The sequence below is a fragment of the Macaca nemestrina genome, chromosome 4 (genome assembly GCF_043159975.1).
Source record: "Macaca nemestrina isolate mMacNem1 chromosome 4, mMacNem.hap1, whole genome shotgun sequence".
In the NCBI taxonomy this organism is placed as follows: Eukaryota; Metazoa; Chordata; class Mammalia; order Primates; family Cercopithecidae; genus Macaca; species Macaca nemestrina.
This window is the reverse complement of record NC_092128.1, coordinates 95,588,563-95,614,836: the sequence shown is the minus strand read 5'-3', so window position 1 is coordinate 95,614,836 and position 26,274 is coordinate 95,588,563. Positions and strand designations below refer to the sequence as shown.

The window sequence follows — 26,274 nt, the reverse complement described above, 5'->3', positions numbered from 1 at the left end:
TCATTCCTGGACTTATTTAAGCTATGTGAACATTTAAAAATTCTTTTATAATAATAAATGGAATAGCAGTGTGACGAATTGCTTCTTTGGTTATTAATCTAAATGATTTTGTCGTGAAGTTGATGAAATATTTCCTTCATCTTGGAAAAATACAGAAGACTCAGTGGTGATTTCCTTGTTCTTAGTCACATTGTTTGTACCCCTGAAATTGAATTTTCTCTGGACTTGGTTTATAACTGCCTCTCCCTAAGTCTGTTGTTTGAGAGCTAGAATGTGGTTGTTTCTAGATGCTCCAAGGCCCCTTGAGTAAGAGTGGAATATGATTCTTAGGGAACAATAATAATCATGTGTGGGTTTAAAGCCAAGAAGCAAATTTCTTTCATAAAAATTTCTTTAGATGAAAATTATGTTGCTGTCTATATGTCTGTGTTTACTTATGAAAAAAATATCTGAGGTAATCAACCCAGTTCTCTGAGCAAGTGTGGGCTGGATGAACAATCTTAGCGGAATCCTCATCTGTGATTTCTCAGATTGCGTGAGAGTAGATCTGAGTTAAAAAATAGCTTAAATGTAAAGCAGAACAGAATCAAATTGCACTGAGCAATCCAGTGCGGGATTGGCAGAGGATCCCTGAACAGTTACTATAAATAAAGTTTGCTATTTTGTTTACCCTCTACAGTTAAAATACTAAAATCTTTATTTTTAGTATTCTGTGGGTCATATGCTTTCCTTAATGTAACATTTCTCCAAACAGGTATTAAAATGTAGTATTTGTAAAGATTTCCACCTCCACTTTTAAAGGTTTTCTGTCTTGATATAAAATATCGTAATGGTTACAAGAACTTTAAAATTATAGTTTACATCTTATAAAATATTTTTCCATGGCCGGGCGCGGTGGCTCAAGCCTGTAATCCCAGCACTTTGCGAGGCCGAGACGGGCGGATCACGAGGTCAGGAGATCGAGACCATCCTGGCTAACACGGTGAAACCCCGTCTCTACTAAAAAATACAAAAAACTAGCCGGGCGAGGTGGCGGGCGTCTGTGTTCCCAGCTACTCGGGAGGCTGAGGCAGGAGAATGGCGTGAACCCGGAAGGCGGAGCTTGCAGTGAGCTGAGATCCGGCCACTGCACTCCAGCCTGGGCCACAGAGCCAGACTCCTTCTCAAAAAAAAAAAAAAAAAAAAAAAAAAAAAAAAAAATTTTCCCTCCCCAAGTAACTTGTGGTGGACAGTCATCTGAAATGTTTAGAAGCTAAAGCTAATATATATATTTTAATCTACATATATGTATACATATGTGTGTAGATATTTATGTATGTATATATTTTTTAATCTCAGCAACTCCTATTAAATTTGCGGCCGGGCGCGGTGGCTCAAGCCTGTAATCCCAGCACTTTGGGAGGCCGAGACGGGCGGATCACGAGGTCAGGAGATCGAGACCATCCTGGCTAACACAATGAAACCCCGTCTCCACTAAAAATACAAAAAAATTAGCCGGGCGTGGTGGCGGCGCCTGTAGTCCCAGCTACTCGGGAGGCTGAGGCAGGAGAATGGCGGGAACCCGGGAGGCGGAGCTTGCAGTGAGCCGAGATCGCGCCACTGCACTCCAGCCTGGGCGACAGAGCGAGACTCCGCCTCAAAAAAAAAAAAAAAAAAAAAAAAAAAAAAAAAAATTGAAGCAGATGCCTCCCTAGAATTAAAGCATGCACTAAGATTTTTGCTCATACATTTCACAAATATTTATTAAGCACATGCCATGTGCCAGACACCAGGCTAGGTGCAGGGGATGTGGTGATGAATTGAACAGATGTGGAAACCTCCCTTCAAGGAGCTTACGGACTAGAAGGGGGTGTAGACATTAAAGAGTTGCATAGAGTTCATTAATTACAGTGGGGAGATGTGGCTCAAAGGGAGTGTCTGGCTTTTAATTGGGACCCTGGAGAGAAAAGTTTCATTGTTTTTGTAAGTTGTGATTCAGGCTGCTGAAGGAGGAGAAAAGAGAATGTGGCTGGGGAATCCTCAAAGGAGGATGAGAGGAGCAGAGTCCTGCCCTTTTGTGTCTGTCTGCCATTGCTAGAGGCCATGTAGAACTGAGTGGGAGGAGGCCTTAACTCCTCTTTTGAGGTTTTGAATTTCTCTCTCTGGTGCGACACACCGGTTTGTTTATTTGCTAATGGGAGTTGAATCCAAAGTTGAGTTTTTAACACCTTTGTAGCAGAAACAGAATGATACCTAACAACCTGCCCTCCAGCATAGCCCTGCATGTAGCTTAAAATAACTTGCTGGCTGGTTTCTAGTGTAGCTCAGTTGTCTGGCATCTGAGGCAAAGTGGGTTAGCGGTATGTGAAGCCTAAAAGAATACAGGGAAGCCCACTTGAGTTTTTCTCAGGTGTAGGGCTGCTTCGTGCAAATTCCTGGTGTATACAGAATTAACCGAGGTTTCCTTCAGAGCTTGTTGGAGTTATTAGGGAAGGAGAAACCATCCTTCCTTTGAAGATGGAGGTAATTATGAATAACAGTGATAACAGTGGCAGCCAGTAGCTGTTGGGCGCTCCCCATGTGCCAGGCTAAGTGCTTTACTTACACTACCTCTTTAGATCTTACAACTTGGGAGGTGGTTACTATCATTCCAATTTACCAGTGTTAAAACAGAGGCTGGGGAGCAGTCACTTGCTCTTTCATTTTTCCAACATCCCTTTACCCTTCCTGATTTCCATTCGATAAATCACTTCTTGCCTCTGGATATAGTCTGCTGGGACCAGAAGGAGGGGCCCCATTCCCCTCAGCTGTGGCCCTGTGAGCCAGGTCAGTCACATGCCTCTCTCTGGACTCTGGGTGTGGGAGGGTCATGGAGAGTCTGCTGCGAGATGTGTCATGGCCAGACCATCTGTGCATACAGCTTTGTTGTGGTGTAGCTTTCCATCCCACAGAGCTGTGCCCGGGCTTGCCTCTCCAGCCTCCTCTTAGTTCCTTGAACTGGTTTTTTTTCTAATACATGTTCTTTGGCTTCATTTACCAAATTGTTTTCTGTTGCTTCCACCCAAAGAACCCTGGCTATCCAGTCTTAAAGAGGGTGAAGTAGTTTTCCTGTGGTCACACAGAGAGCAAGCAGCAGAACTGGGGTACAGTTAGGTCATTCAGCCTCTACTGCCAAGCCCTTGACCAGAGACCTCCTCTGTGTGCTGAACAGCATTGGACTGGCAGTCTGAGGAACAGAGGATGGATGTAGTTCCTGTGATACCTGCCTGTGGGGCCTTGGGCCACTGCCTCTTTGAGCTGGACAGGGTAGATGGGATGAAATCTATACATATCTAAGTGACACCCAGTTTGAGAGGATTTTCTTGTCCATGAGACTTTTGGACACATTTTGTCCCGGTTTTCTAAAGGCTTTTACTTTGAGGTTTGAGGAACGGTCTGAGGCAGTGGTTTTCAAAGTATGACTCCAGGAGATGTATCAGTGTCACCTGGGAACTTGTTAGCAGAACTTAGGTGGGGCCCAAACCCATAGAATTGGAAACTCTGGGGGTGGAGTCCAGAAAACTGGTTTTAGCCCTTCAGGTGATTATGATGCACACTAATGTTTTAAGCCCCAGACATTTTCGTTTTATTAAAAACAATTTGTTATGTACAAGGTGCTACCTAGAAGCAGGGAGCAGGCAAAGTTAATTAACCAACAGCCCCTGACCTCAAAGAATATTCACTTCAGTTCGGGGTATTTACTTTTATAGCACTCCTCCTTCTCCCTACAATTGTGTTTTTTATATTTACATATCTGTCTGTATCTCTATATATCGATCCATCTTTTCTCTATTTATATAAACAAGATACTAAAGTGCCATAGGAGCTCAGGAGGAGTTAGGGAGATACTTTTGCAGAGAAGTGAGTGTTTGAGACACGTCTTGAAGAGCACATAGAATTGAGATAAAGAAAGGGATGAAGGGGCCGAGTGCGATGGCTCATGCCTGTAATCCCAGTACTTTGAGAGGCTGAGGCAGGCAGATCACCTGAGGTCAGGAGTTTGAGACCAGCTTGCCAACATGGTGCAACCCGGTCTCCACTAAAAATACAAAAATTAGCTGGGCATGATGGTGGGCACCTGTAATCTCAGCTACTCGGGAGGCTGAGGCAGGAGGATCACTTGAACCTGGGAGGTGGAGGTTGCAGTCAGCCGAGATGGTGCCACTGCACTCCCTGGACGACAAGAGTGAGACTCCATCTCAAAAAAAAAAAGGATGAAGGGAAAGGTAGGAAGGATGTTCTAGGCAGAGGTGGTAGGTAGGATGAGCCAAGGCATAACATTTTGAGAGTTGATGGACTATCCAGTTTGATGAAGAGAAGGACTGTGTAATGGTGAAAAGTAAGAGCATACAGAAATGGAGAGGTAGATTAGGGCCCAACTGGTGTAAGTCCTAAATCCTATAGTAAGTCCAAAGACTATTCTGTAAACAGCGAACAAGGAGGTGACATGGTAAGAGCTATCTTAGTGGAAAGTGTTCTGGTGGTGACAGAGAAGGGCAGAGGCTGGGAGTACAGGCACAAAGTGATGAGACCTGAACTGGGATGGTCACAGTGAGAGGAGGAAAAAGACAGATAATATCAAAATACTGGAAAGTTACAATGATAGCCCCTAGAAACTAGGGGTTGGGAGTAGGGTTGAGGGAGAAAGCAAAGATGATTCCACAAGGGATAATAAGTGGTGTTGGTACAATCAGGCAAAAAATAAAATAAATTCCACATGGATCAAAACTTTAAAACAATTAGAAGTACGAAAAAATACAATACACTTTTAATAATAAGATGAAAAATCCTTTCTAGATAGGACACAAAATCCAGAAGCTATAAAATAAAAGATTGATTTATTTGATTACATATCATTTTTGCAGGGTCAGTTTTCAAAAATGATGTCAAAAGGCAATCAACACATTTAGGAAAGTAATTGCAATTCATATCACAAAGACCTACTTTTATCAGTATATAAAGAACTCCAACAAATCTGTACGAGAAAGGCCAGTTACTGTAAAGGCAAAGAGTTTGAACACATAGTTCACGAAATGGCATGCAGATGATTCTTAAACATATGAAAACTTTAACCTCACTCATAAAAAGAGAAAATGCAAATGAAAACTTCATTGAAATGCTATTTTTCACCTATCGGGTTGGCAAACATCACAAAATGTGATAATAGTGTTGGCAAAGGTTTGAAGAAACAGGTATTCTGTATACATCGTGGATGGAAATGTAAGTCGGTCCAAACTAGCGAGCCATTGGCAGTATCTGTCAAAATTGCAAATGCATGCACTCTTTGACTCAGCAATAACAGTCCTAAGAACTTTATCCTACAGATATGCAAAATTCACAAAATGATATATATGCAAAATTGTTTCTTGCAGTATTTGAATAAATACCAGATTGCAAGTAACTTAATTTTCATCAGTAAGTACTGATTAAAAAATAATGGAGCTGTTAAAAATGAGGCAGCTCTACATTTTCTGATACGGAATGATATGTGAGATTTATTGTGAAGTTAAGAAAGTAAAGTATAGAATATCCATATATATATTTTATATGTGTATATACATATACACATGGACATATATTCATACATATATGCACACATAGCTAAAACTGGTGGGCTGAGGCTGGTGCTGTGGCTCACACTTGTAATCCTAGCACTTTGGGAGGCCCAGGTGGGCAAATCAGCTGAGGTCAGGAGTTCAAGACCAGCCTGGCCAACATGGTGAAACGCTGTCTCTACTAAAGATACAGAAATTAGCTGGGCGTGTTGGTATGTGCCTGTAATCCCAGTTACCCCGGAAGTGGAGGCAGGAGAATCACTGGAACCCGGGAGGCAGTGTCTGCAGTGAGCCAAGATCATGCAACTGCACTCCAGTCTGGGTGACAGAGGGAGACTCCGACTCAAAAAAAGCAAAAATCCTGGTGTGCTGAAGCCAGTATACACCGGCATGTGGGAACCAACTGTACCTGACTTCCCAAGCCCTTGGCTGATTACTTCATGTTGGTAATTTGAAGCCAGCCACAGTGGGGTATTTACACCATGTAAATACAAGAAACGCAAGACATGAGAACATTTTTGTTTTTGTTTTTCCAGAGAGCTGGTTGATAAATGTTTAATTGTACTCACTGTATATATATAAATATAAAATATCTTTTGAAGGTTATAAAAGAGGTTGCTGTAACATCAGACTCTCCTAGGAAGGAGTAACGGAAGGCAGGATAGGTATGAAGTTGAACTTATACCTTTTGAATATTGTTCCATGTAAATGTGTTACTTACTTGGAAGTAAATGTATAAAGCAAACCAAAAAGTAACTGCAGAGTGTCAGGCCTATGTGACTGTGTTATTTCTGGTGCCATTGACTACTGCTGGGGAAAATAGGAAGATGAGTAGATCTTAGAGAAAGAGAATGCTTTTGGTTTTGAATATGCTGAGCTTTAAGTGTGTGGGTGGTATCAGTACAGACATGTCCAGCAATAGCTCAAGAGAGAGGGCAGAGCTGTTGATCAGTTCTAGGAGTCAGCAGTTTAGTTAAAATTGTGACACTTAAGGCAGCCCTTATCTGCAGAACCTTTGAGGCAGGTCCCAGGAGAAAAGGGGGAAGCATGTGGTACCTTGGGGAAGGTAAACCAAGAGATAGGTAAGGAAAGGGTAACTAGTCACAAAGATTGGAGGACCATAAAATAATAATGGTAGTTTCTTAAATGAAGTATTTGCTGGAAGTGAGACACTATTCTCTGTACTTTTTGAAAGAACATCATCTGATTTAATTCTCACAATCATTCTGTGGGGTGGGTACTTTTTCCATGATAACCGTTGAGTTGGGGAGGGTAATTTCAAAGAATAAACCAGGAGACATATCATGGGAAGGGTGTTAATAGAGCAGGACCTTGAAGTGTGATACAATTTCAAAAGGTAGAGAAATGGGAGAGAAGGACATTTCAGGTAGAGGGGAGTGATGAGCAAAGGTGGAAACAGTGTTATCGCTTGCAGCTGTAGGGTAAGAATTCATGGGCACCCAAGGGTGGTACATGGCTACTTCATCCTGTGGTCATTGGAGAGCCACAGAATGTTTTGAGCAAGGTAGTATGTGTTAATCTATTCAACTGGTAGTCAAATACAAATGTTAAGTGTTGTATGATTGGAAGATTTCTGTGTGTACATTGTGGGAAGGAGGGATGATAGGAAACATGAAAAATTACCATAAAAATTTGAGATAATGTAGATGGCCTGTGAATATAGATTTAGACTGTCTGCGAACAGGCATTGTGATGGTTCATGCAAATTCAGTCTCAGACTGAATTTGCCTGTGTGGCAGTGTATTGCTTATCTTATATATTAGTCACTTAGGGCATGTTTTTCATATATTTTCCGGAAGACTGTGAATGGGGAATAAGCAAAGGGGCGGTAAATAAAGAAATGATTATTTGTTGACATACATTTGTATGTATGTGATTTATGTATGAATTTTGCCTGGGAAGTAATGATCAGCCTCATGAGGCACACACAAGCCCAACCTCTTTAGAGAGGCACTGTGTTTGTACTAGCAGTTCTTTTACCTTATAAACATACACATACACAAACATAGTGTAAAATTCCACCCTAATTAGGTTTTCAGCTTAGTCTTTCTCTGGGCCAATGTCTTCTTTAAGTTTGTTTTGTATGTGTGTCATTAAGGAATGATACAAATAATAGGGTGTCAAAAAGGAAAGTCTTTGGCCTAAACATCGCTCAGAAAAACGATTGCCTGGCCTTCTTCATGCACACCTGCCAATGCATCATACTTCTGACTTGTAATTCCTGTTTTTCTAGTCTTTCATCCTGTGGGGCAAAATAACATTCCAGCTTGTTTGTTACTTTCAGTTCTGCATCATTTGTTCCTTGATGAAGGGCCTGGAAGCCCCGCTTGTTTGTGGCATCCAGAGGTCTTATTTTCCTGCGTGTGTCTAGTTAGGTGTAGATAGATCTTTATATTAGATGACTGCCTTTTCCGACCCACAGATAAGATGCCTTTGTCTGACGGATGCTAGGGGCCAGAAGGGCAGGATGTGGGAGTTTGGTTTCTTTTGTAAAATGTGCAGTATGTGGTCTCCACAGGTGCTGGATTTCTCTTCGTGGTTGAGAACTTCCCAGTCTGGGGAAAATACCCATGTTGTAGGAAGTGAGATCTGTGGGTCTTGCTGTAGCTAGTTAACTCAGGCTGAGGTTATAGCAAGTCATGGACCTCCCACATCCTTTTGAACAGTACTGTTTCTCCTTCTCTTTCTCAGAGGACTTGTGTGAGACTTAGCCAGGTGTCAATGGATGTGAAGGGGGTTTGGAGGAAACAAGGGCAAGGCAACATTCTGGCTGGGCAGGGAGCCAGCTGGAGGGGTGGGGCCACATGAATGGGACACACCCTTGAGGGCAGTGGTTCTGAACCTCAGCAGTGTCAGAGTGTCCTGGAGGGACTGTAAAACACTGAGTTGAGTCTGTCGCAGTGGCTCCTGCCTATAATCCCAATACTTTGGGAGGCTGAGGTGGGAGGATCGCTTGAGGTTAGGAGTTCAAAACCAGCCTGGTCAGAATAATGATACTCAGTCTCTACAAAAACAAACAAACAAATTAATTATTTAATAAAACAAATTGCTGGTCCCCACCCCCAACAGTTTCTGATTTAGTGGGTTTCTGATTTAGTGGGACCTGAGATTCTGCAATTCTAATAAGTTATTAGGAGATACTGACTCTGGTTCACGGACCCCTTAGCAAATCCAAGCATTGGTTCAGTAGGCAAAAGACCAAGTCTTAACCAGCCTGGAGTCCATTCTGATTCCGAGAAGAATGAGAGAATTCTGGTTATTAGATTGTCATAACCCCCTTATTTTATATAACACTTCCACAATTGTAAATCACTTTAATATATGTTGCTTCTCACAGCAAAATAACCTTTTGAGGTAGGCAGGGCAGGTATTAACCTTGTGGGATGACTAAGGAAAATCAGATTGAAGACAGATGACTGACTTACCCTGGGGGCAAAAATAGCTTAGCTCATACTTGTATCTAGATTTTCTTACTGTAGATTTATTGCTCCTTCTACATTGTCTTTTTTCCTTGGAAAATACTACATTTTATTCAAATGATTTTTAGACAAAACAAAATTAGGGAGATGTAGAATCCTTTCCCTCATGCATTCACAGTAAATATTTTTTGAAGACATAATACAGAGCACATACTTATTGTTGAATAAATGAATGAATGGTTTCCATAACTCACTAACTCTACTTCTGAACTCATGCACTTTAATGGCCCAGTAGTATCAATTACAAGTAATAAGAAAAGTACAATAAATTAATTAATACAACATGCGTATTAAAAATACTTCCCAAAACATTGCCTTTAAAGCTAGTAAAAGCTTAGAGATCATCTGCTCAGGTATTGCTCAATGTTTGTCCAACTTTACTTGTTTTAATCACAGCCCCCAACACAAAACAACTTTTAAGTTTAGAATAGTTTTAGAGGTAGAGAAAAGATGGGAAGATAGTACAAAGAATTCCCATATGCCCCCAGTGGTTTTCCCATTGTCAACATCTTACCTTAGTATGATACTTTTGTCACAATCAATAGACCATTACTGTTGCAGTATTAATAACTAAAGTCTATACTTTATTCAGATTTCCTTAGCTTTTCCTTTGTGTCCTTTTGCCGTTCCAGGACTCCATGTAGGGTTCTACGTTATCTTAGTTGCCATGTCTCCTTAGACTCCTCTTGGCTGTAATAGTTTCTCAGGCTTTCCTTGCGTTTGATGACCTCGAGAGCTTTGAGGAGTATGGTAAAGTATTCTGTAGAGTATGTCTCCATTGGGATTGGTCTGATGATTTTCTTGTATTGGACTGGGGCTATGGGTTTGGGGGAAGAAGATTACAGAGGTAAAATGCAATTCTCATCACATCATATCAAGAGTATATGTTTTCAGAATGATTTATAGTTTTGGTCACGTTGACCTTGCTCATCTGGCTGAGGTAGTGTCTGTCAGGCTTCTCCACCATATGGCTATTTTTTTCTCTCCCTTTCCATACTATACTCTTTGGAAGTAAGTTGTTATGCATAGCTCATACCTAAGGAGTGGGCAGTTACACTGCACTTTCTTGAGGGCAGTGTAGCTACATAAATTATTTGGCATTCTTCTGTGAGTTGGATTTGTTTCTTCTCCATTAGTTTATTCAATCAGTTTTTTTAATCAGTGTGGATCCATTGATCTTTATTCTATACTTTGGATTATAATTTAGTGGTACTTTATTTTGTTGCTCAAGGTCATCCAGCTTTAGCTATTAGTACTTTCGGTTGGCTCCTGTATCACTTTGACATAAGTCCATCATTGTGGATTTTTTTTAGCATGTCCTTACTTTTTGGCACTACAGGGTACTCAGGCTAATCTTGTATAGTCCTTGTCCCTCCTCTGCAATCATTTTTTTGTATGGGTAGTGTTGGTCTTGATCCACTAAATTGATTTCATCACCCACTACATGGTTTATTACCCACAGTGAAAAACACGGATCTGTTTCCACTCCTCACATGTTAAAGATAAGAAAATAGACACCTCAGAAGGTGAAATGGTTTATCTAAGGTTACGCCTCTTTGGTAGCAAATCCCAGGCTAGGACAAGGTCCTCTGAACTTGTAGTCCTGCCCCTTTTTTACCACTCCGTGCTGGCAGATTCCACCACTCAGAGTCTGATTCAGTGTACTCCCATCTCACCCAGGTCATTTTGCATAGGCAGTCAGATGTGCACTCAGCTGGATGTGCTGCTGTCTGCCCTGGGCAGATATCAGCAAAAAGGGGAAAGTGGGCTGGCCGGATTCTTGGTGGAGGTTGCCATGGTGAGTCTGTGTTGCCTGGTTGGAATGGAGTTTTGTCATGGTGAAACAATTACAGACGCCCAGAGTGGCACTGCTGACATCAGCATTTTGCAGTTGTGGTTTGACCACATGACTGGCCTCTGTGTTCTGGGGAAGTTGACAGAAGAGAGGCTTTTAGAATCCAACACCCGCTTCTTTGGGTTCTCTTCCTTTCCATGGGGGAGGATGAATTCAAGAAAGAAGTGAATTCAAGCAGCAAACCCCTCAGATTTCACTTTATCCTGTGAACTCCTGACATCCACAAAAATAGAACTAAGCAGACAGGTTTTTGGTGTTCTAAAAGCCCAAACAATCTGGTATTAGGATCGGATGTGAAACATCAGTTATGCCAAGAAGCTTATTTTCTTTTGTGAGCAGAAATAATTCAGTCATCAAAAAGTTCTGAAGATGCAGGGAATAATAAGGGACAACCTTAGTTCATATTCATTTCTCAGAGTGTTACATTTCAAAAATATTTAAAAACTTTTTATTATAATTGAGGGTGGGCACTCTGGCTGAAGAATTATTCCTATTAAGGGTTTTAAAAGAATTCAGTAATGGTGCTGTATTAGGTCATTTGTCTGCAAGTGACAGAAACTCATCCAGCATAAGGACAATGTAAAAGAAAATTTATTGGCTTAATTTGCTGAAACGTCCAAGAGTAGTGCTAACTTCAGGCACAGCTGGACCTAGGGGCTCAAGTCATGCCGTTAGAGCCCTGTTTCTTGCCATGTCTTAGCCTGTTTTCACGTGACTTCATTCTCAAGCAGGCTTTCTCTGTGTGTCTCTTAGCAGCTACAGGCTTGTTTCCTATATGCCCAGCAACTCTTAATTCTACAGATGCTTCTTGGCTCTGGTTGTTTCCACCTGGGTCATGTGTCTGATCCTGAACCAGCTACTGGGGCCAGAGTTGTCAGGGCTGTTACTGGCCAGGCATGGGCCAAGCATTTTGTTTTGTTTTGTTTTGTTTTCTCTTCTCTTCTTTTCTTTTTCTTTTCTTTTTTCTTTCTTTTCTGTCTTTCTTGTCTTATCTTTCTTGTCTTTCTGTCTTTATTTCTGACAGAGTTTCACTCTTGTCGCCCGGGCTGGAGTATAATGGCATGATCTCGGCTCACTGCAACCTCCGCCTCCCAGGTTCAAGTGGTTCTCCTGCCTCAGCCTCCCAAGTAGCTGGGATTACAGGCATGCCCTACCACACCTGGCTAATTTTTTATAGTTAATAGAGATGGTGTTTCACCATGTTGGCCAGACTGTTCTCAAACTCCTGACCTCAAGTGTTCCACCCGCCTCAGCCTCCCAAAGTGCTGGGATTACAGGTGTGAGCCACCGAATGTCTCTTTATTAAACAATAGAAAGGTTGATGTGCTGGTACCAAAATGGGGAGTTGGCTGGGCAGACAAAAATAATGTATGTCTGTCCTTTATGATGTTGTGAATAGTGAGGATAAATGCTTGATGAATGAGTAAATGGCCAGCTCGATGCTATCCATACATTTGTTTATTTAGTCCTTTACCAAGTTATACTCATTTATTGTATGGACTTTTGAGCCCTTTTAGAGAGATCTCCTTGTTTAATGCACTATGCTGACTACCAGTCCTTGGTGGGCCCTGTCTTAGTGTGTTCAGACCGCTATAATAAAATGCCAGAAATGGGGAAGTTTATAAACAATAGAAATTTGTTTCTTTCAGTTCTGGAGGCTGGGAAGTCCAGTATCAAGGCACCAGCAGATTTGGTGTCTGGAGAGGGCCTGCGTTCTCATAGATGGCACCTTCTAGTTGTGTCCTCTAAATGGTGGATGGGGCAAGGCAGCTCTCTGGGAGCTTTTTTGTGGGAACGCTAATGCCATACAGGAGGACTCCATTCTTAAATCACCTCTCAAAGGCCACACCTCTGAATACCATCACCTTGGGGGTGAGAATCTTAATGTATGATTTTTGTGGTGTACATAAACATTCAGACCATAGCAGGACCTCAGCAAATGCTGCTTCTTGTTTATTTCAAGTAGACTTGGCTAGATCATGGTGAGCCTCTCTTCCCTGAACCTAGTCAGATACTGTTCTAATACTAACCAGGTCAGTATTAGACAGTTTATGATTGGTTTTGGCTGAATGGATAGCCAAAAGACCATCTTTATTAAAGACATAGATGTCCTTAATGAATCTGCTTTACTGTTGGGGGAAAGAAGGTATCTTCCTTTTTCCCTTCATGCCATTCTTAGCTCAGATTATTAGTGGTTAATTCGAATCCTTCCTTTTGTAAGGGGGAGAAGAATTTAAAAAAAAAAAAAATTACATGAACAAAGAATTGTTCCAGGTTTAAAAAAATTATTTCGAAGTTTAATTATTCAGATCCCTTGCTGGTTTTCCTTGTTGCTACCTGCCTTTTGCAAATTTCGCTGCTTATTAGTACCACTTCCCGAAGGTGGGCAAGGTAAGATTGAGGGGTGTAATTAAAACCTTGATAGCATCCTATCTTTTTTCTTATTTCTTTTTGGAGGGACTGTGTACTTGGTGATACTTCTGTGCAAAACCAGTTTTGTACATTGACCAAGATGAACTGTGATGGATTATCTGTGAAATTCAGTTAATTATCTTTTTGCGTTTCCTTTTACAACAGGAAGTTTAAAGTTGGCTGTGAAGTCACCCCTGGTGACTAGTGGTCACCTAGACTTCACATCTTTTTCCTTCCTTTTGAGTTTTGTTGGGATCAAATTAAAAATGAATTAATGCCAGGTTCAGAAGAGGGTAAGTGTTTGGGACTGTTCATCCATCTCGGAGTGCCTCTTCTATATTTTACAGCCCAATAGAAAAGATTTTTAAAAATCTGCCTCCATTAGCACAGATAATTGAGTTTACTATATTTTGATTTTGTGTTGTCCAGCTTCTGCATTTATTTCTGCTCTACTTGACTAGCTTAGCACCATCAATTTTTTTTCCTGTTTTTAATCTCCAAAGTATTTGTATGTGGGTTGTGGTCAAGATTCATAAAAAACATTTTGATTAGGTTTCTCATTCATTTATATACCACACAAGCGGGGCATGCCTTTGTATTATGAGAATATTTTTAGAAGACTAATGAGGTGGAAGGATCTGTGTTTCATTTCCCTTAGTTTTCCTCTATTCAGACACCTGCAGTTGCCATTAATTACTCCTCCTGTGGTACTCTCACACTCTCTTTGTCTGTTGTGCAGTGTTTTAAAATAATATTGGGAGGGAAGCTGGGTGCTGAGGCATATATCTGCATTGGAATAAGTAATCGTTTTTTTGTCTTAGTAGTTCAACAGAAGGTTCATTTAAGAGTAATAGCTATTTTGGTACTATTTAAGGAAATTCTTTTCTTTTATCTTTCTCTGCAATCTTTGCCTGCTTTTAGTAGCTGATCTCCGTTGGTCACCTCACTTTATTCTTAATCAAAAAATTGTAATACCATTTGTGACTCATGCATTGTTTCGGAAATAGAAAAAAATTTTTTGTCCAAGTTCTCTTTTCAGTGATAGGCTCTTTGGTCAAACCAGTGCAAGTCAGTTGGGTTTTACAAGTGGCTGATAAGCATTTAGAAAAGCATTTATTCATGAAAGGTATTTTAAAAGGAATACATTTTCTTTTGGAAGTTTCACCTATTGATTTATTTTAGGAACATTTTTATTAAAGTATAATATGCCTGCAGAAAAGTGTACAAAGCATCAACATATAATCTAATGAGTTTTCAGAAGGTAAATAACCTGTGTAAGCAGCATCCAGAACAAGAAACAAATTATTACCAGCTCTTCCGAAGTCCCTTTAATATAGCCCCTAGTCCCTATCCCTACCTGCAATGGGTAATTTCCATCCTGATTTGTAACACCATAAGATTAGCTTTGCTTGTTTTTGTAACTTACGTAAATGAACCCATGTGGACGCTTTAGGTCTGTGAGAGTCACTCATATTTTGATATGTGTTTTTAGTTTGTTTATTCCCATTGCTGTTAGAATCGCATTGTGTTAATATGCCAAAATTTATTTATCCGTTCTGTTATTGATAAACATTTGTTTTTTTTTTCTGTTTGGGGTTTTTATGATTAATGCTGCTAGGAATATTCTCATACATAACTTCTGGTGAACAAATGTGTGCATTTTTATTGAGTATATACCAAGGAGTAGAATTGCTGGGTCACAGTTAATATATGTTTAGCTTCAATTGATTCCCCCAAACAGTTTTCCAAAATGGTTGTGCCCATTTACGTTTCTTCCAGCTGTATATTCTAGTTGCTCTACGTCCGTACTTGTTCTTTTCTTTTTTATTTTAGCCATTCTAGTGAATGTTTAAAAATTAAAATTCATGGATTATAGAAGTCTGTAATCCCCTTTAATACTTTGATCTTAGTTATGTCCTTTAGTCATTCAAGTCACAGCCAGAATTTCAGTGTTAAAACAAACATTAAACAAAAAAAACTTAGAGAAAAGATGATCAGCATTTAAGTGGTGATATGGATGTCTAGGCCAAAGAAGAAGTCTGCGGATCTTCACTTTATTCTGTTATCCCCATCACTAGATTTACAACATTGGTTTGGAAGTTGAAAACCACATATGCAGTTAAAATGCAGTCTTTTTAATTCAGTCTTCCATGCCACATTAATTGAGTGAATGTGCTGAATATCACAGGGAATGCTAAGATGAAGAATATAATCTGGACCTTCAAGAAGTTCATACGTGTACATGGCAGAGTGAAGTGATGCTATTATGAAGCGTTAAAAATGCTCCCTGGGCACTCTGAGGAAGGAGTGATTAAGTCCTATGAGAGGAATACAGGAACACTTCATAAACATTGAAATGCCTTTGAACTTGACTGTCAGTTTTGTAGGTGAAGTTGGAAGTAATGGGCATTTCCCAAAATGTAGCCCATTTGGGGCATAGCAGATAGCTCAGAGTAGTTGGATCATAGAATGTGCAGAGTAATACAAACGGAGAAAGTTAAAGGGCGTGAAATAAATTTTTTTAATATTCAAAGAGAGACTGTCAATAAAAAAAAAAAGCCAAAAAAAAAACCTCATTAGAAAAAGCAATTAAAACACATGGAGATAGCATTTTTTACTATCCTATTGACTGAGATTTAACAACAGTGTTTGATGAGAGATTTATATTGATCAGCATGTGGAGAAATGGTCTTCATTTATGGCTGGCAGGGGAGCAAATTGCTCTAAACCTCTATGGTGGACAATCTGGCGGTCTTTTTGAAAATTGAAAACGTGTATACTTTTTGACCGAACAATTCTCCTTTTAGAAGTGTACCTTACAAATATGCTTATATGTGAGCAAAAGATTATGACAGTAAAAGACTGGAAATAACCTAAATGTGGGAGAATGTTAAGTAAATAATGGCTTATATAGAGAATGGGGGAGCTTCCTCTTTATTGATATGGAACAGTCTCCAAAATTTATTGTTAAATGGAAAAAAGAATGTGTAAAACAGTATATGATGGCATTTATGCAAAAATTGGGAAATGAACATTTTTCTGAAAAAATAAGTATGGAATTGAGTATATTAATTGCTTCCTGAGAGAACAAGATCATGAGGACTTTGAATTCTAGTCTAACAGTTATATTTCTTTAGGTTTTATAAAATTCATCTAAGTGCACTCCCTCTTTTTTGGTTACTGTTCTTACAGTAACCAAGTGAGGAAGCAGTTTTTATTTGTGTTTTACAGATGAGGACGCTGAGACTCAGGAATTTAAGCAAAATAATTCAGTGGTTGATATTAGAGAACATTAAGTATATTATTTAAGAAATCACTTATATTTACTATATTTTGTTACTAAAAAGAAAAAAAACAAAATACTAGAGTGTTTTTAGAATGAATGTGTACTGAATAACAGCAGTTGAAGCTTAGTGATTTGAGACATGTTTATTAGTAATTTTATCTGGATCCTTACCTGAGTACCCTATTACCATGATCAAATTTCAGCTGTTCAACCTAGATTAAAGCTTGGTTTCATACTCTCTATCCCTAGGTGGAATCGTTGGAATTCATTAGGAAGGAAGTAATTGAGGCCTTGGTAAGTTTTTGCTTAATGCAACCTGAGGATTTGTTTGTTAGGGGCATTTGGAACTGTAATCCTGTTTTTTGTTTTTTGCTTTTTTAATTGACCGGAAGGCAGGTATTGGATTTGAGGGTGAGTTTTTTTTTTTTTTTTTTGGTCTTTTTTTTGTTTGTTTGTTCTGCCATGTCTCAGCAAAGTGTGGATTAATGTGACTTTAATAGTATTGGCCCCCTTCTTTTAGAGTATTAAATTCCTCTCTTATTAGAAGCAATGGGCCTATTCAATTACAGAGACTGAAATCTAGAGTGGCTTAAATAGCAGTTCTACCTACTTAGTCTTACACCTGCATAGCACCAGGCAAGGCAGATAGCATGACTTATTCTAGTAATATTGATGAGCAGACAGAACTCATGGTTGTAAAGGGATGTGCCCAGAATCTTACCACTTTAATTGATGGAAGAGACAATGAATTAAAAAACTAGAAATTCAGTAAAACAAAGAGAAAGCATTTTAAAAAGGAATTTCAACGGACTAAAAAAACTTCATGAGAAGAAAGTAATAATGGTTGAAGAGTAAAAGCATTAAAAAAGGATAAAACTTGAATTTTTCTTATAAAGAAACAAAACAGTATATCTCCATTGAAAAATAAAATTGTATTAAGATAACGCAAGTATCTAAAAGACAGATGAGAAAAACCACAAACTATAGAAAAAGGCCTGTTTTACAAGGAAGAATACAAAGAATCAAAAAGTTTTAGGTCTAACAGTGAGACTAACTTTATAAACAGAAAACCTTCCCTGATAAATGTATATATGCCTCATGTGCATAAGACAAAGGAAGATGGCCATTTGATAGTGAAAATATGAAAATGGTAATTCTAGTGCTTTACGTGTTTTACTCTTCAGTTCTTCATAACAACAAATACATGGAATGGGTAGGTGGGACATAAAGCCAGAGTAGAGAAAACTAATGCAAGATTGGTTTTTAAAAATTAGGTGTATTCTATTCTGAGTGCCCTCATTCCGTAATGAATAAAACAGTTCTATCCACTGGCATCCTTTGCACGTGTGGAAATATCTCAGAACAGGGAAGAGTTGGTTAACTGGGAGCCAGGTGGCACCTTTGAGGCTGAGTCAGGGGCAGGCTTTTCAGTATTTCAGTCACAGAGCAGTTTTATTGAAGCCTTCATGGCTAAGTGGGTTCATGCCTGATGGGAATCAGCACTGAGTTCACATCCAGATGTTGACTGTGGGTCACTTTCATCCTGGGAGAAGTCAGTGAGTATTTTCCTTGGAGACTGATCCAGGGCCTGATGGAAATGGGCATTTTCATTAGTGATATAGAATATAAAGTGGAAATTATACTCTTAGGGTTTGCATAATCTCATAGCTACAAATGCAGGGTTTTCTCAGCAGGACCAAGAACTAGTTTGAGTGAAAAAGATCTGAAAGATGAGTGACTAAACTGCACAGCAGTGGCTGTGCTGAAGAAGCTCAATGATTGTATGTTTTTAAAAAACATTCATTCTGTAGATATTTATTGAATGCCTACTAATGTGTCAGGCCCCCTTGTGGGTCCAGGGGATACAACAACAAAGTCTCTGTCCTCATGGAGTTTGCATCATAAGCAAATAAATATATATGTCAGGTGATAGTAAGTGCTGTGGAGAACAGTAAAGCAGGGATAAGTAGGTTAGAGTGTTTAGGGGACGGGGTGCTGCTATTTGATTTTACATAGAAATGGCTAAAGGCCTCTCTGATAAGGTGACATTTGAGCAGAAACCTAAAGAAAGAGGGGAAGCACAGATTTCACAAACATCTACTTAGAGAAAACAGGAAGTGCAAACGCCCTGAGGCCACCCCAGTAGTCTCTCCTTCACAGAACAGCCAGGGAGAATCACTAGAATGGAAACTCTATGAGGGCAGGAACAACATGTGTCTTGTCTACTGCTGTGTTCCCAGCACTGGAAAAATTCCCAGCACATTGTAAGTGCTCAGTATATTTTTGTTGTTGGGATAGATTAATTGCTAAATGACATGGTAGCCCCCAAACTCATTATGGGAAAAATTTGCTTTTTTCCTTATTGGTGGGGAATTAACTGGTAAGTTAACCTGCTACTGGCTTTCAGCAAATTCATGAATGATTGAACTCTAACAGTTTATTAATTCAAAAATAATTTTGTGGAATTCTGTTATGTGTCAGACACTGTTCAAGTGTTGGTAATATGTATAGTAGTGAACAAAATAAAATCTTTGCTTTCATGAAACTTGAAATAAGGCTAACTCCCTGGCAGAGTTGACAAATGGTCAGATATTGAGAATCAAGAAGTAACCAAGGCACATTATGGATCTTTGAGGCCATGATTATGGAGGGCATGTTCACATTTCCCTTGCCTGCCCTGTTGCCACACCCTCTACTCCATCCTTAGATCCATTCCTTTAGTACTGTTAGCAAGAACCCTTGGCCAAAAGGACCACTTATCAGACCCCATGGGATACTTTTTATGCTCTTTCCAAAAAGCCTTTCAAAGTGTCTTCCACCTTTATAATTTCTAGGTAATGTAGTTTGGTCATCATATTCCTGCTAAAAATTTCCAGGTTTGAAATTAAAGAGAGGTTCAATGCAAAATGACTTTTTTTGTTTGTTTGTTTAGGGTCCACATCTTTAATTCTTTTCAGTGTACTGTTGGAAGAACCTAAGTTTATTTGTAGGAGATGGGGTCAGGAGGATTGCAGACTTGCCTTTTTACATCTTGGCCCCCTCTGTCCCCCCACCTTTTTTTTTTCTGATTTGTGTGAGAATTGGCCAGGCAGCCCTGAGTAACATGGTTGGGATAGAGAGAGTGCTATTTGTCGAAACACTTTGTTTGCAGCAGAAATGCCAAGGTTAACTGGGTCTCTCGCGGATATGATTATATGAATTCAAGCAGTGTAGATGATTCTTGGCATGAGAGTAGCTGTAAAAATATTCATAATCATATAGAACTTTTAAAGCTATTTTGGTCTGATGCCTTACCTTGGGACTGAAAGATTTTGACATCCTTATGGAGAAAGGATTAAAAAGTAAGTCTCTCTTGGTGCAGAGAATAAATAACTTCATGTCTAAAAATATCTTAATGTGCAAAAAAAAATTAATCCAAAGTGTTTGGACAGACTTTGCAGCGCAGCCAGATGATTCCTGGTGCTCAGGAGAGTATTTTGGCTTGAGTGATTCTGTGTTTGGACATTATCACTACTTTGTTTGCCTACATGAAAACAGTAGTTTTGGGAGAAAGTAGAAGAATGGAATACCGTGAAAGAGGAAGGAAAGTCTTGGATGAAGAAGAGCTTCACAGGGCCTGTTTGGAGCTGCCACTTCCAGTGTACCTAGACCCCTTTCTAAGGTTTGTTTGTTCTAAGGTTCATCTGGTGACTGAGGAAGTGTTCCAGACTATTGATCATCATTGTGATGATTACCATGAAGATTATTTTCTTCATGAGCTGTTTTGTCTCGCATTTTGTAGCAAAAGCTATTCCTGGGATACATGCTGCCTCCTTCTAGTTCATGCCGTTGAACATTTAATGGAGAGTTAGACGGCATTGACCAATTATTAAATGGAGTTCCAGTTGTGCCTTGATCTAAGTGACTTGGAGTTCTATTTTCATTCATTTGTTCAGCATTTATTGGGCACCTACTGTACCAGGATCTGAAATAGCTAGTGGGTACAAATCTGCAGCTTCTGTTTAGAGTAAGCTTCCTTCCCTGGCTATGAACTGTTTGATCACTGATACAATCTGACTGCTTCCTAATGTGCCTAATTCTTTTTCTGATGATCTATTTAGTTTTCATACTGAGAATAATAAGGAATGCTCAATTAATAAACCATTTTTTAAGATGAATATTCAAGTTCGGTTGCAATTCAGCAGACATGTAATACTTTTCTTTTTTTTAACACAATACTTTTATAAGACACATTTAAACTCAACTTCTGAGCAGCCTTTCTGGCAGAGATAGGAAATTAGAACCTGCTGGTATAATTTTGTTTGAAAGAAACTCAAGGGAAGAGTTGCTTGGTTGGGAAAGATTGGGCTTACTCCTTGGCAGAGCTGACAAATGATGGCATATTGAGAATTGAGCTATAGATGGGTTGCCAGAATAATTAAAGTGATGAAGCAAAATTACTCAAGTGAAGGCTTTAATCTTTTAAGATAGTATTATTAGCAAAAGCCCAGAGTATGTATTTATTTACTTTTAGAGACATGGTCTCACTCTGTTGTCCAGGCTGGTACACAGTGGTGTGATCATGTCTCACTGCAACCTTGAAATCCTAGGCTCAAGTGACCCTCCTACCCCAGTCTCTCAAGTAGGTGGAACTACAAGCATGCACCACCATGCCTGGCTAATTTTTAGATATTTTGTAGAGACAGTGTCTTGCTGTGTTGCCCAGGCTGGTCTTGAACTCCTGGTCTCCAGGGATCTTACCACCTCTGCCCCGCAAAGTGCTGAGATTACAGGCATTGGCCATCCCAGAGTTATTTTAAATGAGACTGGGGAGGGGGAGCAGGGTTGGTAGGGAATTGGATAGGGAACTATTTTAAATCTGGGAACCTGATGGTACTCTTGTTTATAGATTCAGCGGATGGTTTGCATATTGGTAGAGCAGGCCTAGAATCCTGGAAATAACCTTACCATAATCCTATAGAGTTGATGTAATGCACAGTTAAGAATGTTGCAAGATTTTGCCTGTGAATATACATATGCCTGGCATGAACTGTACTGAGATACATGAAAAATTTGAGTACCTAGTCTCCAAAGGTGGCTCATATGAGGATCTTTCCATATTTATAGAGCGACATCTAAAATTTCATCCAGTTTTAGAATATTCCTTAAGGGCATTAAAAATAATATTTTAGACATGTTAGATTAGATCATATCTTCTGAGGTTTCTGAGGTTTCAGTTTGCTATAGGGCATTGTATTGAATGTCAGGAGACCTAGATAACCAGGTATATGATTAGTGATTACATGACATTGGGCAAAACTTGAGCCTTGTGGGCCTCAGTTTCTCTGTCCTTAAAAAGTTGGACTACTTATGTTCTGCTTAGCTTCTTAATTTTTTTCTTAATTCTGTTTCGATTACAGATCCTAACCCACATGAAGTATTAGCCTGTTGAACAGAATTTTGTGCATCATTTCAGTGTCTGGGTAGTTCAAGTGCCTCCTGCCTATTGCATTAGAAGACTAAGACTTAAAGTCTGAGCTCCTTTTCTGAAGCTTGAAAGAATGGCTGGTGGGGAGGCCCCTCTACATTCATCCCTGTCCTTCCTTTTAGTTATTAGATGTTATAATCCAGTTAATAATATCCCCAAGAAGTGTTGCTGTCAACAGTACTAGAGCTCTCTACAGTCTCATTCATGTTGGAATAAAATGATTCCTTTTTATGTTTTTAAAAAATGAAAACATTTGAGGTCTCACTGGAAGTGTTTATTCATTCGAGCTGAAAGATGTACCGTGGGTGTTATGATTTTGGAGAGCTTCTGCAGCAGTTTATGTCTAGAGTGTTTTGTCCCTGTTTGTGTTTGTTTAGACTGAAATTAATAGTTTTTCTTGCAAGCTATGAGGATCATTAATACAGGTTTCTCCCCCGTGGTGTGTTTGTCAGGCCTTACATGGAAGAGCAAAATGAAAGAATATTTTTTCTTTTAAGCTCAAAGCTTATGTCTTTACCATTAAATTGGGGAACTTGGGAAAAAAAAAAAATCCTGTGTGTGTGAGTAGGGGGAAAGGATTTGTGTGTATGCACAATAATAAAGTTTAAGTCATAAATACTAATAGTCTTCTGGCTTTTGTAAACCAGATTTCTTTCTTGGATCTAAAATTTTTTTATTTTTTGTGCCCACATCCGTAGTCATGGATTTGATGTATATATTTACAGTGATTTATTTTTTGGTTCACCTTTGTTTTTCATTTTTCCCCTTTCTTTTTACCAGAAGAAATATGAAGTTACATATCAATTCTATATAATTGAAAAAGTGATTTTGATTTACTTTTTACTTGAGCAAGGAGTTGCTTTTACTTAAAGACATTTCTATTTTTAAGAAATTTGAAAAAACCCCACTTAAGGATCCACTTACATTAGGCCACTAGCAAATATTTTTAGATAAGATTTTGATTGATTTCTTTCAGTCTAATTCCATAATCTCAAATTTCTTCATTTCTTTTCTCCTACTTTCCATCCTCTTGATGTTACAATAATCAATAATTTGATTTAGGAGATTCTTTCTTTTTGTTGGGGCTGGTGGTGGGGAAGGAGATTGTTGTTTTGAATATTAAATGATAATTTAATGGGGCTTTGATACAATATCATATAAATGCAACTTTAATCCATTAATTCAGATTTAAGGCTTAGCTTTATATAAATATGAAGCTTAATTTTTTTTTCAACTCAAGTTCGGTCTCCTCTGATTTTGTAACAGACTTCTAACTGTTGAGCATTGACTTTAAGACAGTCCTCTGTGGTGACTTGAGTTCCAAATTACAGAACGACTTTAATTCTGCACTGATTTGTTCTGAATGACCCTCTTTCTTTCATTTTACTCTTATCATCTTTGGCTAAGAAATTTTACACGTTTTGTGTATTGAACTAAATAGTTTCCCTTTTGAGAGCTTTGATAAGTTTAACTTTTTTTATATTTCTTGGATTTCAAGTTGTAAGCCCTAGTTATAAGGACTTAAATGAATATTGATACAGGCATTTCGATTCTCTAGAAATCTGCTTTCACCAATGTGTGTGTGTGTGTGTGTGTGTGTGTCTGTATTTTTGTATGTACATGTCAACGTGGATGGATATTTGCTCCTGGAGCCTTAATTGCATTACTAATGTTTTTTTCTGGTAAAGAAAGGCAGTATGGCAAAATGACATGTTTCCCTAGGAGCTTTTGTGCTGGCACTCCATGCTGCTACAAATACTTTTTATGACCTGGCTTGCGAATCTAATCATTTATAATAGCATTTCTGTGGGGAAAAAAAACGGATTGCAAATTCCAAGCAGTTGACATATAAACGTATTTTTGAAGCATGAAGTATCGGTAAATTGGAGACTGTTGAAGTAGGTCCATAAGGTCTGGGCTTAGTTTGGGTTCCCATGAAAGCAGAACCTGAAGCAAGGAGCTGGGTGCAAATAATTTATTTGGGAGGCGATCTTAGGAAGCAGCGCTGAGGGAGCAGGGAGAGAGGCAGGGAAGGAGGAAGTCAATAATAACAGAGTGTGTTATAGTTAGAGCATTTACACAGCCATCCCTGTACCCCTCTGCTTGAGGTTGTGCACTGGGCCATTTGTACTTCTGTTTTTCTGGATCACTCTTGCCTTCAGGCTGAGTTGATGCTGCCCAGCTTCAAAGAAGGTTCTGGGGACAAAAGAGACACTTACGCTGTCTTTAGTGGGAGGTGTCAGCTTGAGGCCACCCTACTCTGAACTCCCCACCATGGCGATGGCTGAAATTAGAGGTGGGCGGAGGGAATACGACAAGGGGACATCAGGAGTATCTGCTGCTGACATCTAAAATGGATTGATTATATACAGTTCAGCTAACCTACCTCATTGAATCAAAGACTGTGTCAATTGTAAGATCCCCCATTAATTTATGTACCACTAAGAAAGAAAATGTCCCACTGAGGAAAGAAACTATGCTGCCAGGTAAACTATGATGGCTGTTAAGTGTGAGACACACCCAATATCAGAGATATTAAAATATGAGAAAGAGTGTGTTCCAGAATTGGTGGAACACAGTATGTGATGAGTACTGTGAAGCTATGCTGTAGGTCTGTATGTCATATTATGGGAAGATGCAGGAATACATTGTTAAATGAAAATGGCAGGTTATACAATGTGTAAAATGTGGTTCCATTAATGTGAATAAGCAGATTGATAAATTCTAGGCGAATTTACACTGAACTACTAATATGAATTCTCCCCAGTGTGGTGAGATTACTCACTATGTTTTCATGGTGAGATGTGCATGGTTTGACATAGTTTACAAAGAAAAAATAAAGATGTAGAATCCAGAGAAATCATGATATGCAGACTCTTTTGGTAAATCATTAACATCATAAAAGCCAGATCTAAAACCTCCTCTTGGAAATTGTTTAATTAATTTCTGTTTCTGTTGACTAGGAGCAGTGTTGTCATTAGGAACAACTGATTTCCTGTGATGACTCATAACTCAGCCACATACTTTGTATCCACCCCTCCGAAGAGCTTGTCCTGAGAGAGCCCCATCTACCCTCTCAGTTAAGATACTTCGGATCTCTTTCTTCACTGTTGATGACAGAGGGCCTAGTGAGATTAGCTGGCTTCAATATTAGCCTAGTAGACAAATACCAAATAAAGATGTAAAATTGAGGATCCTGAGATCTTTAAAAGATGATTTGGGAATTATTTACTCAAAGAAAAGATGGAGACTTCCTCTTCCATAGAATGGATAATAGAATAGGGCTGGAGGAAGGTATCGTAATATCACTCATTCCAGTACACCATCTGATTCTGTAATCTACGCAACTTTGCTAATGGACATCATTTAGCCTCTGAAAGCTTTTCCATTGACTCAGTATCATTGCATGAAACCCATTCCAGCTGTGAGCTATCAAATTGTTAGAAGGGTCTTTTTTTTTTTTTTTAAAGATGAGGTAAATCTGCTTGCTTTGACTTCCACCCGTAAGCCGTAGGTCTACCTTCTGAAGTATTAATAGAAAAGTCTAATGTCTTCTGTATGGAAGTACTTCAGCTATTTCCTCTGAAGTAGAATGAGTCTGATGTCTTCTGTACAACAATGCTTCAAATATTTGAAAATACCTATCTGTCTTTTAAGACTTTCTTTTTAGGCTATCGTTCCCAGACTTGAAACCACTTGGGAATCTTCTCTCTCTCTCTCTGTCTTCCGTAGCCAAGGGAGACTGTTTCTCTGTGATCTGTCCTTGTTAGCTCCAGCTCAAGGGATTTCTGTATAGGTCTGTGAGCTTGCTGTATGGCATATGATAGGTTGTCTTAGTTTGATTTTTTTATTTCTTGTAAAAGATTTAGAAATGAACATTGGATTTTTAAAAAATCATTCTTTAAGCTTAATCTGTGATATAATCTCTGCATCTTTGGGACACAGTGGATGGATGGAGCTCTCTGGGGACATTATATTGTCCCCCTGTACAGTGTCAAACCACCAACACTGATCACAGAATCTGGCACATGAGTAGTATGCAATGAATGTGTGTGTGTGTGTGTGTTGTGTGTGATTTAATTGGATATGTATGTATACATATATATATACACATGCATATATTACTTGTGTTCAGATTATAGTTTAGTTTGTAGCATATTTCTAATGTTCAAATTTCAATA

The 26,274-nt window shown here is 39.1% G+C and overlaps 1 protein-coding gene across 6 annotated transcripts in view; it reads left to right on the top strand.

Moving 5' to 3' along the window:
• LOC105475709 (oxysterol binding protein like 3) overlaps window positions 1–26,274 on the top strand; it is a 185,908-nt gene that overhangs the window by 6,853 nt on the left and 152,781 nt on the right. The window contains exon 2 of one of the 6 annotated variants that reach the window (XM_011731192.3): window positions 16,876–16,920. The exons of the other annotated variants lie outside the window; for them this stretch is intronic. The gene's annotated coding sequence lies outside the window, so the exon portion shown is untranslated. The remainder of the gene's footprint in view (window positions 1–16,875; window positions 16,921–26,274) is intronic. 6 annotated transcript variants of the gene reach the window in all.